At 36.1% G+C, this 9812-nt stretch overlaps 1 pseudogene; it reads right to left on the bottom strand.

The window, feature by feature from the left end:
• Positions 1–441: 441 nt before the first annotated feature.
• On the bottom strand, positions 442–559 carry LOC124102065 (U6 spliceosomal RNA; annotated as a pseudogene).
• Between the last annotated feature and the right edge of the window lie 9253 nt (positions 560–9812).

Raw genomic sequence — 9812 nt, forward strand, 5'->3', positions numbered from 1 at the left:
CAGGTGGGCTCTGCCTCTAGAACTCCAGGTGCAGGGGCCATCCCCAGTCCTTTTTAATTTTATTTTGAAAGAGGGTCTTGCCCAGGATGGCCTTGAATTTGCAATCATCCTGCCTCAGCTTCCTGAGTTACTGGAATTACAGACATGCATCATGGCACCCAGCTCACACTATTTAAAAAAACAATTAAGTTATAGATGGGACACAATACCTTTATTTTACTTATTTATTTATATGTGGTGCTAAGGATGGAACCTATTGCTTCACATGCGCTAGGCAAGTGCTCTACCACTGAGCTACAACCCCAGCCCTCAAACTATTTTTTTCATATGTCCTCTATTGTAAGCATGCAATTTTGCAGAAGGTAAGTTTGTTTTTTAGGAAAGGATAAATTTCATTATAGTGAAAATGTGTGTGTATTTTTGCCCTCCACTTTTTTTTTTTTAAACGTGGAACACTTCATGAATTTGCTCGTTGTCCTTGTATAGGGGCCATGCTAATTTTCTCTGTATCATTTCAATTTTAGTATATGTGCTGCCCACCTTTTTTTTAATCAAGCACTCATCTTTAAAAAAAAAAATATATATATATATATATATATATATATATATATATATATATATATATTTAATTTGGTGCTGAGGATCAAACCCAGTGCCTAACGTGTAGGCAAGTGCTGTACCACTGAGCCACAACCTCAGCTTTAATCCACAGTTTTTTTACTATCTGATTTTCCATAAATATATAAATGTATTTGGGAGCCAACACGGCTCCAAAAACAAAACAACACTATTAACACATGTATTGTGATTTTTTTTTATTGTTACTTTTGCCAGTTGCAATGTTTTCATGAATCCGCCAGATGGCAGACAAATACAATTTCCACATAATGAGTCAACAAACTGAAAGAACTTTGCTTCCTTATGGAAATTCAATTAGAAATGTTAATCATAAAAGACTGGGGGTAGGGGCTGGGGGTGTGGCTCAGCGGTAGAGCGCTTGACTAGCATGTGCAAAGCTCTGGGTTCCATCCTCAGCACCACATAAAAAAATAAAATAAAGGTATTGTGTCCAACTACAACTTAAAAAAATATATTAAAAAAAAGACTAGGTGTATATTTGATATATAATATACACACTTGCTATAAATACATCAAGCATATCTGACCTTCTCATTACCACAGTATAAATGTGCTGCTTTTATGGTTAAAGAAATTTTTATAATTCACATGAGAATTTTTGTTAGAAACAAACTGCTGAAAATCATTGTAATTAAGCACCTAAATAATATAAGTACCATGTTATCCATTGTCTTAAACACTTAGAAATGTATCTATTGGCCATGAAATCTAGTTTGATCCTTTGGAATCTGAAAAGCAAAATCAATGATGCATCACTGATAAAACAAAATCCCTGTTACTCAACTGCCTGGATTTTTAAAATTCTTTGAATATTTCTACAGTTATTTCTAAGTTAAAACCCATAGTCAAAATTGCTTATAAAAGACTGGGTGTATATTTGATCTACATACTTGTTATAAATCCATCAAGCATATCAGATCTTCTCATCCCATAGCTGTATTTCCCTAATATTTCTGTCTTCTTTTTATATTTTGATTTATTTTACAGAAAAGGTTAACAGGCATATGATTTCAGCTATGTAGAGGGATGGGCAAATATTTTTAAAGCTTGTGTAAGAGGGTCACAGATATATCTGGGATTTTATTTTTAAAGTATGTGTAGCACTTCCAAGTAATGAATTCTCCATGTACATGACGACATTGTCTGGAGTGAATCTTGACTCATCTTGAATTAGAATGTTGATTTTACTTTTTAAAAATTTTCATCTTTTACATACTTCCTAAATTTAATTTGCTTCTCTTACTTGAGTTTAAAATGATTTGAAATTAAATAACTGGACTGGTTAAATAATCCCAGCAATTCAGAGGTTGAGGTAGAAGGATCGAAAATTTGAGGCCAGGCCTCCTCGATTTTGTAAGGCCCTAAGCAATTTAGTGAGACCTTGTCTCAAAATAAAAAATAAAAAGGACTAGGGATGTAGTTCAGTGGAAGAGTGCCACTAGGTTAAATCCCCAGTACCATAAAATATTGTTTTAATTAATTAAATAAATAACTTGCCTGGTATAGTGAAACATGCCTATAATTCCAGCAATTTGGGAGCCTGGGGCAGGAGGATCACAAATTAGAGGCCAGGGCTGGGGATGTGGCTCAAGTGGTAGCGCTCTCACCTGGCGTGCGTGTGGCCTGGGTTCGATCCTGATCCTCAGCACCACATACAAACAAAGATGTTGTGTCTGCTGAAAGACTGAAAAATAAATATTAAAAAATTCTCTCTCTCTCTCTCTTAAAAAAAAAAACAAGTTAGAGGCCAGTCTCAGCACTGTAAGAGACCCTTAGCAACTTAGTGAGATTCTCTAAATAAATAAATAAATAGGGTATGGGTGTAGCTCAATGGTAAAGCACCCCTGGGTTCCATCTCCAGTACCATAAAAAGAAAAAAAAAATTATTAAAGATAAACAGTTTTAAAGCATCTTGGCATTATTTGATTATATTTATTGTTCTAATATTTTTAAAACTTTTATGGGGGTACTGGAGATGGAACCCAGGCATGCTTTACCATTAAGTTACACCCACAGCGTTTTTATTTTTTATTTTGAGCCAGGGTCTTACTAAATTCTCAAAGCTGACCTTAAACTTGAGATCCTCCTATTTCAGCCTCCCAAGTAGCTTGAATTACAGGTGTTTGCCACCATGGCTGGCAGTAGATCTTGTCTGTAGAAAAAAAAATAGTGCTGGGTGTAGCCTGTTGGTACAATGTCCCTGGGTTCAATTCCCAGAATTATAAACAAACAAAACAAACTATACACATTCTTAGAGTCCACATACATGTTCTTACAGTCTTCCTTCTTTTTGATGAAGGCTGAAGTTATTTTTAAAAATATATATGTTTTTAGTTGTAGATGGACACAATATCTTTATTTTATTTATTTATCTTTATGTGATGCTGAGGCTCGAACCCAGTGCCTCACACATGTTAAACAAGTGCTCTACCACTGAGCCACAACCCCAGCCCCCAAAACTCATTTTTTTAAATATATTTTTTTAGTTGTACATGGACACAATACCTTTATTTTATTTGTTTATTTTGTGTGTGTGGTGCTGGGGATCAAACCCAGTCTCTCATGCATGCTAACCACTGAGCCACAACCCCACACCCCCCAACCCGGCAAATTATTTTTAAAAACAGATTTTACCAGCTCTGAAAACCACTTGGTGTTGTTTAAAAAAATAATTATAATGAGTATTTTAGAACTTTGCTTCTGTAAGGTTTATTGTTCGTTATCCTTTGTCATAAGAATTATATAAAGGATTTATTCATTTTCCGGCAGAAAAAAATCTATGATTTCCATAAATTTACATTATTTAAAATGCCATGTCTCTTTTCAGCACATAAATTTAACATACAAAGGGCTCTCAGTAAAGTATGTGTGCCTGATAATCTTGGTGTAATAATACTGTTCACAGTGGCACAATACTACTATTATACTCTGTATGGTGACTTTTATCCAAAGACGCTTCTAAATTCCTCATATGAGGCAAGACACACTTAGGCCTCTGATGGTCATTTCACTATTTACTCGTATTGGTACATGGAGGATGGAATGTGCTATCCCTGGCACGAAGAGTTCTTCTGGAAATTTAGAGAGAATGAAATGTCTTCATACTTCAGTGACTAAAGAGAAAACACTTGTGGAAAAGAGAGAAAGCAAGTTCCAAGAAGTATGTATTTATTATCTCTGTGCCAGTTTGTTGGAACTCTTTGTCAGTGAGGTCATACTTTTTGTCCCACGTAGTTCATTTATCTCTGCTAACTTCCTTAATTATAGCATGCACCCCCTAACCCCGGCCAACTGTTTGACAAATGTCTTTTCTTGGGCAAAAGGGAGCATTAAAAAACAATTTAAAAATCTCTGTGAAATCATCACTATAATTGGAAAAAAATTCAAAACCCTTATCCAATTAAAATGAGTTAGTAGTTACAATTTTCATTTAGACACTAGTTAGTAGTATATTCAAAGGCACTGCCTATAAACAGAGATAAAACCATTTCCAAATGATTCTAGATAAACAACTAACTTATCCATCTTAATGGTGGTGGTATTTCTCAAATGATTTCATGGTGTGTCAATCAATACATAGACAGAGCCTTATTCTATTTATTGGGCACTAGGGATAAAACCCAGGTACACTTTATAACTGAACTACATTCCCAGTCCTTTTTATTTTTTAAGACAAATTCTTGCTAAGTAACAGGGCTTCCTTAAATTGCTGAGGTTGGCCTCAAAAGTGTAATCCTCCTGCCTTAGCCTCCTGAGTTGCTAGGATTAAGGCATGTGCCATCATGCCTGATGATAGACACTTACTAAAATACAGAAATTAGCTGTTCACAGTGGCATGTCAGTAATCCCATGGGAGGCTAAGGGAGGGAGGATTGGAAGTTCAAAGCCTAGCCTAGGCAATTAAGCAAGACCCTTTCTCAAAATACAAATAGGGCTGGGGGTGGGGGGTGGGATTGTGGCTTAGTGGTAGAATGCTTACCTACAATGTGTAAGGCACTGGGTTTGATCCTTAGCAGTGAATAAAAATAAATAAATAAAATAAAGCTTTGTGTCCATCTACAGCTAAAAAGAAAAAAAAAAAAAAAAAAAAAGAAAAGGGCTGGGGATGGTAGGAAGCCTCTGAGTTCAATCCCCAGGACTGCTAAATATGTAAATAAAAACAAACAAACAAACAAATAAAAGGGACCAAGGCTGGGATATAGTTCAGTGACAGAGCACTTGATTAGCATGCTTGAATCCCTACATTGAATCCCCAGCATCATTAAAAAAGAAAATGAAAAAATCCACTAGTGGGGTGCAATAATACACTCCTGTAATCCAAATGACTCAGGAGGCTAAGGCAGGAGGATCACAAGTTCAAAGCCAGCCTCGGCAACTTAGTAATACCCTAAGCAACTTAGTGAGACCCTGTCTCAAAATAAAAAATAAAAACGGCTGGGGTCATGGCTCAGTGTTTAAGCACCCCTGGGTTCCATCCCAAACCAAACCAAACAAACTACTAAAAGAGTCAAGTAAAACAATGTATGACTTTTATAAATGACAAACAAACATGGCCTATTCTGGTAAAGCTTCATTTTTAGATCAAGTTTTTGTGTTGGTGAATATCAACATTCAAGAAGTGAGGTACAATATGTTACTGTGTGAGTCGTGCCTATAAAATGATTTGCCTTACCACTTGGAGAATCTAAGCCTTGTGATGGGTAAAAAGTTTTGGGGTAGTTTCTACAATCCTCTTATTCCTTTTGCACCAGGAATCATTACTGCAGTTTCTCCTTAGAAAGGAGTTGTTTCTTTTGGCATAGTGGAAATTCCATATGCTCAATATCTTGTTATGTCTGAAGACATAAACAGAATTATTTAAAAGCTTCATCTTTAAATATTTAACACACAAACTTTAATTGAGGTCCTACTCTGTACTTTGAATCTTCTATATACAAAAGATAAATGGCATACAGTCTCTGACTTCTAGAAACTAATAAATTTAAATGCCTCTGAGGTGTTGGTTATGTCACTTTGTTAGTGACATTATAGTTTAGTGCTAAAGTCCTTTTAAAAATTTAAATTCTAGACTTACCTTCATAAGTATTTAAATATTAAGATGCAACTGTGAAAATGATAGCAGTAAGCTTGATGACAATGTTAGACTTATTAAATATAAAGCTGTCAGTTGTCCCCAAATTGATCTATATCAAATTGATCTTTCAAGGCAATTACAATCAAATTGACAGTAGGATTTTTGAGGGTAGTGATGACTGATTCTAAAATGTATGTGGAAAAAAGTGACAAAATTGAAGATCTTACTTGTACTACTTAATTACAAAACCTAGAAAAGGTTGGAGATGTTGTCTCAGTGGTACAGTGTTTGCCTGGCATGAGGCCCTGGGTTTCATTCCCTAGCATTGCACAAAAAAGCAAAAACAAAAACAAAAAACAACCCTAGCAAGATAGTCTGATATTGGCAAAAACAGAAAGACAAATGGGACTGAATGGAATCTAGAAATAGACTCACACAAGTACAGTCAAATGATTTTTGTTGTTTGCCAAAACTGGGAATTCAACCCAGAGGTTCTTTAACACTGACCTACACCTCTAGCCCTTTTTATTTTGAGACAGGGTCTTACTAAGTTGCCTAGGCTGTCTTGAATTTGTAACCTTCCTACATTGAATCAGTCTCCTAAGTAGTTGGACTACAGGCATTTACCACTTAACTCAGCTGATTTTTTTTTAAACCTATGATTAGACAAAGCAGTCTTGGATATGATGCCAAAGATTATATTTAATATCAAAAGGAAAGTACTAATAAATTGGACTTTGTCAAAATTAGAAAAACATTTTGTTCTTTGGAAGATATCATTAATAAATCAAAAGATAGTCAGGCATGGTGGCACACACCTGTAATCCCAGCAGCTCAGCAGGCTAAGGCAAGAGAATCAAAAGTTTGAGACTAGCCTCAGCAATTTCGGGAGTCCTTAAGCGACTTCATGAGAACTTGACTCAAATTAAAAAAAAAAAAATTAAAAGGACTGGGGATATAATTCAAGGGTAAATTATTTATTTATTTTGGTATTGAGGATTGACCTTGGGGTCAAATATATAAATAAGAAAAACAAACAACAACAAAACAAAACAAAAAACCGCTGGGAATGTAGTTCATTGTAAGAGCACATGAAGCATAAGGTCCTAGATTCAATCCCCGATACCCACTCCCCACACACGAAAAAAGAAAAAAAAAAAAAAAGAAAAAGAAAAGATAAACATGAGAAAGGAGTTATATCCAAAAGACATAAAGAACTCTTAAAGTTTTAATAACAGGGACAGAAAAAAACTCAATGTAATAATAGGCTAAAAATTGGAACAGACACTTCATCAAATATAAACATCTAGCAAATAACACATAAAAATGTGCTCGATATCATTAAAGATCAACAAAAGGCAATTAAAACCAGATAGGATTTGATTACACGTTTATTACAATGAAACAAAACAAAACAAAGACCCTGAGAGGGCTGGGGCTGTGGCTCAAGCGGTAGCGCGCTCGCCTGGCATGCGCCAGGCGCTGGGTTTGATCCTCAGCACCACATACAAATAAAATAAAGATGTTGGGTCCACTGAAAACCAAAAAATAAATATTAAAAAATTCTCTCTCTCTCTCTCTCAAAAAAAAAAAAAAAAAAAAAAAGACTCCTGAGAATACCAAGTGTGGGTAAGAATGCAGAGGAGCTGGAACACCTATACTGCTGATGGGAGTGTAAGAGAGTACGGACCCCTTAGAAAACAGTTTGGCAGTCTCAAGTAAATTTAAACATGCACCCATGATGGTCAATTTCAGTTATCAATTTAACTGGATTAAGGAATATCTAGAAATATGATAGAGTGTCTTTAAGGGTGTTTCCAGAGGAGGTGAGAGAGCATGTGAGCCTGGGGTGACTAGAAAGAACCACTATATGAATGGACACCATCTGATTGGTTGGGAGCCCAGAAAGAACAAATACAGAAGGTGAATTGGTCTCTCTCCTGCTATGAGCTGGGGCACTCATCTCCTGCCTTGGACACCAGAGGTCCTGGCCTTTAAACTCCAGGATTTATACCACCAGTTGCCTTCCTGGATCCTCAGGCTTTAGGTTTTGAACTGAGAGTTATACCATTAGTTTCTCTGGTTCTGAGGTCTTTGGACATATACTGAGCCAACTTATCTGCATCTCAGTATCTCCTGCCTGCAGATGATCTGTTCTGGGACTTCTCAACTACTATAATTGCAGGAGCCAATTCCCTAATAAATCTCCTCAATCTCCTCACATATATATCCTCTTGACTCTCTGGAGCACTGGGATGCATACAACTACCATATGATATTGCAATTCCACTTATAAGTATTTATCCAGGATAAATAAATATGTATGTTCACATAAAAACCCATACACATATTCAGAAGGCAGAAGCAAGAGGCAAGAGGATCACAAGTGTGAGACCAGCCTGGGTAACATTTAGCAAGAGCCAGTCTCAAAATAATATAAAAAGGGCTGGGGATGGACCTCAGTGGTAGAGTGCTTGCCTAAGAACGTGCAAGCCTCTGGGTTCAATCTCAAGTACCATCAAAGGGTGGGAAAACACACACAAATGTTTATAACAACTTTATTAATAATCTTTAAAAACTGAAAAATGATCCAAATGTTCTTCAACTGATGTCAAGCAAACACACTGTGGCACATCTCTATATAATGAAATACCACTTCACCAATTAGAACCGTATCTCTCTCTTGGGATTCCTCCCTCCTTGAGAGCTCTGCTTTCTTTCTATATTACTCTAATAAATCCTCTTACTTTACTCTTTAAAAAAAAGAACTATTACATATGGAATAGTGCTGATGAAGAATCTCAAGTGCATTATGCCAGTGAAAGAAACCCCACTCAAAAGACTACATATTTGTTGATTCCATTTATATGATATTCTGAGCTGGCATGGTGATGCATTCCTGTAATCCCAGGAGCTTGGGAGGCTGAAGTAGGAGGATCACACGTTTGAGGCCAGTCTCAGCAATTTAGGGAGGGCCTGAGCAACTTAGCCAGACCTTGTCTCAACAACAACAAAGGATGTTCTGAAAAAGGAAAAATATAGGCTGGAGACCAAATCAGTGGAGGGAGAGTTTCCTTACAAAGGAGCAATATGAGGAAGATTTGGGAAGATATAACTTTTTTTTTTTTTTTTTTTTTTTGTACTGGGGAATGAACCCAGGGCTACCTTACCAGAGAGTCCTTTTTCTTTTGAGACTAAGTTGCTGAGGCAGGCCACAAACTTTCCATCCTCCTGTCTTAGCTACCAGAGTTTCTAGGATAACAGGCATGTGCCACCATGCCTGATTCTAGCTATCTTTATTGTGGTATTTATACAGTTCTAAGAATTTATCAAACTCATAGGGCCATACACCAAAAAAGACTGAATTGTACTATATATAAATTTAAAAAATACAAAGGAACAAAATGTACATTGACAGGTGAATGGAAAAAGAAAATGTGTTATGTAATAGAATATTATGAAAATATTTAAAAGGAAGGAATTTCTGTCATGTGCTATATTATGAATGAAGCTGGAAGACACTATGCTAAGCCCATCACAAAAGGACAAAATACTGTATGATTCTAGTCAAATGAAATATAAATAATAGTAAAAAAAAATCATAAGGACAGAAAATGGAAAAGTTGTTGTCTAGGGTTGAGGGAAGTAGAGAGGACTGAATTTAATGAGTATGGAGTTTCCATTTTGCAAGGTGGGAAAGCTTTTTAAATCTGTTGCACAACAATGTGATTGTACCTAACACCATTTAACTGTACACTAAAGATGGTTAAATTGTACTTTTGTGGGGTAGGGTACTAGGATTAAATCCAGAGGTACTTTACCACTGAGCTGCATCCCTAGTCCTTTTTACTCCAAAACAAGGTCTCACAAAGTGGCAGAGGCTGTACTGGAATCTGCAATCTTCCTGCCTCAGCTTCCCGAGTTTCTAGGATTACAGGCATGTGCCACCATGCACAGCTGTTAAATAATATTTTTAATGTTAACAATTTTTTTTGTTTATTGCAGTAAAAAAGTAGAAAGAGCTTACTGAAAAACATTTAATAAGAAATGGTTATTAATAGAAGTGTGGGCAGGGGTAAGAGAACATAGTTTGAAGCAC

Source organism: Marmota monax, unplaced genomic scaffold (genome assembly GCF_021218885.2).
Source record: "Marmota monax isolate L192 unplaced genomic scaffold, Marmota_monax_Labrador192_F-V1.1 WCK01_AAM20220418_F8-fsc00047, whole genome shotgun sequence".
In the NCBI taxonomy this organism is placed as follows: Eukaryota; Metazoa; Chordata; class Mammalia; order Rodentia; family Sciuridae; genus Marmota; species Marmota monax.